Genomic DNA, 8,441 nt, shown 5'->3' on the forward strand with positions numbered 1-8,441 from the left:
GCGTCTAATCTCCTTCCATTTTTCTCATAAAGACACAAGTCATCAGGCTTAGGGCCTGCCCTAATCCACTATGACCTCATCTTCACTTATTTACATCTGTAAAGACCTTATTTATAAATAAAGCCACATTCACAGGTACTGTGAATTAGGACTTGAATCTTTTTTAGAAACAAAATTCAACCTGCTAAACTGCATATCTTATGATCCCATATATGATAATTTATATCGTTCATAACTAGCATCATCATAGAAAAACAATTGCAAAGCAGTTTTATTTTCATTTATATTACATGGATCCTAGCTACAATTCCCCAATCCACACTGGAAATGTTGAATAATATCCAGAATGAAACAAACAAAACAAGACAAATCCTTTCTTTTAGCGCACTGTGGAAAGACCTTAGACCAACATCAAATTAAATCTAGGCAATAGAAGGGACAGATAACAGATTCATGAGTCCTAAGAATGTTGTCTTCATGTATTAAGGATGTATTAATGTATTGATTTAAGGAAGACAAACACAGATAAGAGTATCCTGTAGTGGATGAGCTTTTCATTTTTAGAATAGGAAATACTACTGTGTACAAAACAACAAAGCAAAACAAATATGAGTTATTCTGTAATTTTAATATAATTGGAATGGAGCTTATTTACAGAGTAGGATATGATAAGCTTCAGTTTCACTTTAGGTAGGATGCTTTAAGAGAAAGTTTGGTTTTCTGAGACTTTGGGATATAGTATAATGGTGAGCACAAATCCAATAAATTACAGTAAAATTTGTATTAATCTGTACTTAATTTTCCATATATCATTATTTTTTCTATACAATTGAATTTTTCTATAAAAAGAAATTCTGTGCATTGAATTACATTTGCCCACAGATTTACATTTTTTGAGATGAACTGCTGTATTATAATTGTCATTATGAAGGGATATGATGCAAGTAAAGGGAGGGAGGGTCTATGTTCTCTGAGTGGATCTGCTCCTTAATAGCTTTGCTTCTCCAGCTCCATCTGAAATCGTGACACCCAGCTTAAACCCTATGGCTGTTGTAGTAGACTTAATTCTCTTTGTGGTACTATTTCTACAAAACACCTAATCAGCAGTTTGAATCTAGACTCGTGGTGTAGAGAAGTGGGGGGAAAAATCGCATGTATGAATGGATGACCCAACAAGTTCCTGGTGTCCACCTGGGACTTCCCTGTTGACCTGGGATGGCTGTGAGTGGCCTTAGCCAGGGTCCTCCCCAGTGTACTACATCTCCCCAGTGTACTACATCTCGTGGAGGCATTCATTCTCTGCAACACAGACTTTCAGAAGGATTCACTGCAGCTTACAAGATCCCTTCTCTAATTGATTTAAAAATGGTCAAAAAAGGCTTAGAATCTACATCCAGTGATTTTAACAATTATAAAATACTCCATTTACTGGGAGCAGTGTCACACCTGCACTCCTGGCTACTAGGGAGGCTGAGGTAGGAGGATCACTTGGGCCTAGGAATTACAGGCTGTAGTGCACTGTGCTGGTCAGGGGTCGGCACTAAGTTCACCATTATGGTGTCCTCCCTAGAGCAGGGGACCACCAGTTTGCCTAAAGAGGGATGAACTGGTCCAGTTTGGAAATGAAGAAGGTCAAAGCTCCCATGCTGATAAGTAGAGGGGTGGCACCTGTGAATAGCCACTGCACTCCAGCCTGGGCAACATAGTGAGTCCCTATCTCTTTAGAAAAGAAAATGAAAGGAAAGGAAAGGAAAATAATTAAAAAAAGAAAGAAAGAAAGAAAGAAAGAAAAAAATACTCCAATGGGAGGGAAGCGCTAGTAACAGTAGCAAAGGAAAATAGCTGGCAGATTCGACCACCAGTATAATACAGTAGAATAACAAGTTTCTCTATGTTCTACTGTCATGAATTGCATATTAAAATGAATAAAAGTACCCAGCTGTAGCTTAAGAGTATATGTTGACTGATGTTTAAAGGTGGTCTGTGGTGTAGACTTGAAGTCTATTTGGGGGCCTTAATGCACCTTGTCTTAAACTGCTGTGTGGAAGGGTGGATGCAATGTTTAAACACAAACACTCTGGGTTCCTTTCCTTTCACTAAGGGGAAATGGAGAACTATTACATTCTATTGCTGGCAGTTGAGGTTTCCTGGTTGTCCTCCCCCAACCCCATAAACCATTAATAATTTTTCATTAGATTGTATAATTTATAGTATCAGTTTTGAATGCATAATGTAATACTATATACTGAAGGGTAGTTAGTCTTTCTTCAAATAGGTTACCGAAAATGAAATAAATACCTAGATTAAATTTCCATACTAGGGAGAGGAAAATGAAATAATTTGCTGACTTGCAAAAATATGTAATAGACATTGTGGAGATAATCTACATTCTAAAAAATTACCTCATTGTTTTAGTCATCTCAGATGGTTTCATTGTAAAGGCAATTCTTTAGAAAAAAATTTGCTGCAATTGTTGATCAAAAATAGTTCTTTTTAAATAAAATGAGATGAAAAATGTTATTTAAAAATATGTTATTATAGAATAATAATATCTATCTAAATAGTAATAAAATGAGGCAAAATTAGTTTGGGAACTTATAATGTGATATAAAAAGGTGACCAATTTACTTTAATGTCTTTGATTTTGTGAATGAATGCGTTATAGAAGCTTTAAAATATGATATTTTAAGCAAGAGCTGAAACAATTTTGTTTTATCTTTATATTTGGTCCTATGCTTTGTTCTAAGAAAAAAATTACTAGACACTTAACAGTTCTAAAAACTTGTTCGTATTTCTAGTTTTTTACTTATAGTTTTTCTGTGGTTGTAAAAAATATAATTCATGTTTCATATTATGAGACATCTACTGAAATTACTACCTTTTTCCATTCCACCAGCTGCTCCTTGCTGGTGTCTATTATAAATTAATAATATTATTTAGTCCTTTTCCTTTTGCTATTATTATTTTTTTCATGGATTCAAACCCCTTATTTTCCTAAGCTTTTGTCTTCATGACAAACTATCAAACTTCATCTGCGGGATTGGTATTAGATCCTATGGTAATCCCAAATAGAATTTTAATTTCCTCTGGGCATTGGTTACCATTTGTTGTTCATTCCTCTGAAATGGTATTTTTTTCATTATAATGATAGGATTATGTTCATCAGGACATGTGTTGTCTTCCTTATTGTAACCTCACTTTTCCCCTTTTAAAGGAAGGAAGACAGGAGTAAAGAGAGAACTTGTTAAGCATAGACAAGCATGTAATTAAAGGATGGTAACTAATGACTGTTGGATGCTTTAAAAATAAGTATATATCAGAATAATTAGGGAACTCTAATCTGTAAAAGTAAAAAGTTTTGATGATGTATATAAATGAACTGCTTCATAAAATTCTTCTACTGAACCACTTAACGATCTTCTGAGGTTGTGTTTGATACACACATATTTTTGCTTTTAAAATGTACTGCTCCCCATAATGTTTTAATACTTCCATGTAGTCAGTAAATGCTCTCAAACATACAAAACAATTTTGTCTAGACTGTTTATTTAGTGTGACTTGTAAAAATAGTGTATCTCAGATTATTTGGAAGTCTGACATTTTTCCATATTCATAAGTACTCTGTTAATAACACCATCAGCATCATTATAATTAATACTCTTTAAGATGAAACTCTGGGGAAAAAATTAAGTGCTGAATTCATCTAACTTTTTTACTCTCTTTCTAAACATAGGCTGATTTACAAAGGCTTAGTAATTTGGTGATATTTGCCTAGAAATGTAAAATTCCCTACATTTCTAAATTTAGAAATTGTTTGCTAAAATGTTTAAAACATTTCCTAATTTTTCTCCCTAATCATTGTGCACAAAATAAAGGCACTTACTCAAGCCAGATAAATTATACATAACCTTGATAAGCTTCATAATGCTAATGCTGTTTTGATAGAGAAAACCACAAGTAATGCAAATAGCAGCCTTTACTCTCCAGTACAGGTGTGTAATAAACACATATAATTAAACCAAAGATACATAATGGTTTGTTGTTGGATACACATTTACAACAGCTGACTACATTCTTAATGTGTGGTTCATGAGTTAGGTAATTTTCTTATGTCTCCATTCCTTGAACACAGTATTCCTCATGGGCTCATATATGAAACGATTCTGTGCCTTTTACTCAGTAGCTTCCCACTGCTGCCTGTAATTTAGCGTCTTTGCCATATCAGCATTACCAAAGATGATTAAAAAGAGCATGTAAATTCACAAACAAGTCATTTTATTCTTCAACTTAAATAATTTAGAAATGCCCCCCAAAAGGAAAGTTATCAAAATGTAAGCCTTTCGACATGGTTTCCGTCTTAGTGAAATATATCAACTGTGCATTTAATCACTGTTATGCATAAAATATGGTTTATGGCTCTGCTCTATATATCAAATAAACTTCTTTGTATATTATGAATCTGAGTCCTTTAAAGGGCATAAAGCAAAAAGAAAAACTAGTACCAGATTTTTAAAAATCAGTATAGAAACACAGCAATGCCAAAGCTATATTTAGTTATTTTAAATTCTATACTTCCATTGAGGTTTCTTTTTTATTCCTTTTTTTTTTTAGTAATTCAAAACACATACACATATATACAGGCTTTGGATTTTGAATTGGGCAAACCAAAGATAATAATCATGAATCTGTATAAATAGTGTGTGAATTTCTTAATTTTAAACACTTTTAATCCTTTGTCCCTTCCATTGTGATGCTATAAAACACTGTGACATTGTAAGACATTGTATCATATAGGCGCAACGGAGATAATGTCTCTTACCAGATTTGGCCAGAAGAGTCTGTCTACTAATGTTGATAATGTAGAGAAAAATAAGTAATGTAAATTTGTTTTTTATTTTTTTAAAAAGGTATATCTTAATAAATGTATTAAACTATAGTGCTTGGTAAAAGTGGTCATGATAATATTTGAGCTCAATAGCAATTTCTCATAAATTGCTGTGTAGGTGCCATTAATCATTGTATTCAAATGCTAAGGATCACCTGTTTAATTCAGTTGGTTCTGATTTATACATCATTTCAAAGAATGCAAAGGAAACACAATTGAAAATTTTACTTTCCACATTACCTATACAGCTCATCCTCTTCTAGCTATATCTCAGGACAGGAACTAAATAATCAACTTCATTTCTTTGTCTAACTTTTACAGGATTGTTTGCAACTAATTTTAGGCAAACCCTTTATTTTAATTGAGTTTCTAGCATGAACTATAAGGAATGGAATTTAGTCCCAAAGCAGTCATAGTTATTCCTATTGCTATTGTAATTTTGGTTCCTCATGAAATAAACTAGTTATTCCTCCTCTGTCTTCTTTTTTATGACCTTGAGTATGTGTGATTTTGTATGTGTTGGAGGAGGCAATATGTCCTCTGCCTATATATAAAAGCCCGTCAGGCTGGGTGCGGTGGTTCAAGCCTGTAATCCCAGCACTTTGGGAGGCTGAGGAGGGCAGAACACCTGAGGTCAGGAGTTTGAGACCAGCCTCACCAACATGGTGAAACTCCATCTCTACTAAGAATACAAAAAAATTAGCCACATGTGGTGACGGGGGCCTGTAATCCCAGCTACTTGGGAGGCTGAGGCAGGAGAATCGCTTGAACCTGGAAGGTGGAGGATGCAGTGAGCCAAGATCGTGCCATTGCCCTCCAGCCTGGGCTACAGAGTGAAACTCCATTTCAAAAAAAAGTGAAAAAAAAAAAGCCTGTCAGTGTTAAGTTTCCTTTCTAAAAAGATAAGTTGCCAAAAGGGAACTTCCTTACCTTCCACCACCATGTGTAACCCTACCTCTATCTGTTCCTAAACCCTCCTTTCTTCCTCCTCCTTTCAAAGGTCAGTGAGTCCAGATGTGCTTTGGTGCACCATCCTTCCCTTTTCTCACAGACTTCACACCACTGGTTACTTTCCTGGTCTCATTCACCCTCTCCCCTGCAAGGCATTTTCAACCTTTCTCTCTCTAAAGTACTCCTCCCCTCAGTACATGCTCGCATCTCATCCAAATTATAAAAGCCCACCCAGACCTTGAAAGCTTTCTCCAGGCCTCACCTTGTGATTTTCTTTTTCTCCTTTTTTTGGGGATGGTTGCGGGGGTGGGGAACAGGGTCTTGCTCTTTCACCCAGGCTGGAGTGCTGTGCAGTGGCACCATCTTGGCTCACTGAATCCTCTGCCTCCCGGGTTCAAGCGATTCTTGTGCCTCAACCTCCCTAGTAGCTGGGACTACAGGCATGGGTCACCACGCCCAGTTAATTTTTTGTATTTTTAGTAGAGACGGGGTTTCACCATGTTGGCCAGGCTGATCTTGAACTCCTGACCTCAAGTGATCCATCTGTGTCGGCCTCCCAAACTACTGGTATTACAGATGTGAGCCACAGCACCCAGCTCACAGACCATTTTCAATCCTCCTGTCTTGTGACACTAGGATTATAGGCATGAGCCACTAAACCCAACCCTTTCCTAGCTTTCATCTAAATCTCTGATGATTTCCTAGCTTTTGTCTAAATCTCTGATGATTCCTGATGGGTTTTCTCTTTGGAACTCTTCCTCTACTCCCTGAACTTGAAATATTAGAGATACTCAGGACTCTGTCCTGGATTCACATCACATAGGTTCTTATTCTTCACTCTCACACATTAGGTGAGCTTATCTAATTTTGTGTCTTCACATAGGATCTGTATGTCCACGATGTCCCAAGTTTTACCTCTACTCCAGTCTTTTTCTGAGCTGCAGACCTATATGGCAAACTTTGTACCTGACATTCTTTTTTGGATGTCTCACAAGCATCTCAAGCACATCATGCCTAAAACACAGCTCACAGTTTTCTCTTCAAACTCCTCTTACCCCTCCTCATCCTAGTAAAAAGCATACAGCTTCCAAGTTGCTCTGCCAAAGACTCTAGTCCATCTCTATATATTCCTTCTTACTTATCCAACTTGCTTAATAAATTTCTGAGTTCTAAATAGCATTCAAGTCTATCTACTTCTCTCCATCTCAATAGACACCATTTTAGTCCAAATAATCATCATTTCTCAACTGGACTACTACAATGCCTCTGGTTTTTCCTGCATCCACTCTTATCTGATTCCAATTCACGCTCTATACAGCAATTTAATTCTGATAATAAAATGTCCTTGCTTAAAACTCTTAAATGACTGCCCATTGCTCTTAGGATAAGAATAAAATCTCTAACATGATTTAAAAGGCACTACTTAATTCGCGCTCTGCCAATTTCCCTGGCCTTAATGCCCCCTCTCGATCACCATGCTGAAGTCTTGTACATAGTAATATCTCAATAAATATTTGCTAAATAGATGAGGAATACACTGGTGAAAGAATGGATATGTGGATAAATGAATGCATGCAAGAATGAATTAATGAAGAAATAAGATAACCCAAGTCTATCTGGAAAAGTGTCATACATTTTATAATCTTCCTTCTCATATATTTTCATCATCCCAAACCACACTCAAAACTTTATTTTTATTTTAGATGATTATATATAAGATTTCTTAAATATTTACCATTGATTTTTGAAGAATTTTGAACTTCACGACACACACACACTTGACACATCTTCTAAACATCAGCCTGAAGAAGATAAGGAGCCAATCTTGTGGTTTTATTCCAGGTGAGAAAATGGTGGCTCATCCCACACAGACAGTGTCCCCATGATCACTGAAAAGGTCAGTGGCAAAGGTCTCTTGAGTTTGAAAACTTCTATTCTACCTAAGACTCCTCTCAGAAATCTTGATTTATATGGCACTACTTAATTCGGGCTCTGCCAAACTACAGTACCATAAGTCAATGTGGCAGAAGCAACAAGGAATTCACAAACTTAAAGTTGTCTCCTTAGTAGACGACCATTCATTTTGTAACCATTTGAAGGGTAAGGTGGGGGTTTTCTGAAAGTTTCTAAGGAAATTTTGGAATGTAAATTTCATTTTGGGTTAAAAATCAATAAACATTACTACTGATATAAAATAAATGTTGATGCCAAAACCTGTCAATTAAAAAATGATTATTTCAGGCTGGGCGCGGTGGCTCACACCTGTAATCTCAGCACTTTGGGAGGCTGAGGAGGGTGGATCACCTGAGGTCGGGAGTTCGAGAGCAGCCTGACCAACATGGAGAAATCCCGCTTCTACTAAAAATACAAAATTAGCCGGAAGTGGTGGCGCATGTCTTTGGTCCCAGCTACTCGGGAGGCTGAGGCAGGAGAATCACTTGAATCTGGGGTCGGGGGGTGGAGGTTGCAGTGAGCTGAGATGGTGCCATTGCAGTCCAGCCTGGGCAACAAGAGCAAAACTCCTCTCAAAAAAAAAAAAAAAAAGAAAAAAAAAAGATTATTTCTACTACATGTTCGTTGTATAAAAAAATCAGAAGTGCTGATA

Source organism: Hylobates moloch, unplaced genomic scaffold (assembly GCF_009828535.3).
Source record: "Hylobates moloch isolate HMO894 unplaced genomic scaffold, HMol_V3 SCAFFOLD_1, whole genome shotgun sequence".
NCBI lineage: Eukaryota > Metazoa > Chordata > Mammalia > Primates > Hylobatidae > Hylobates > Hylobates moloch.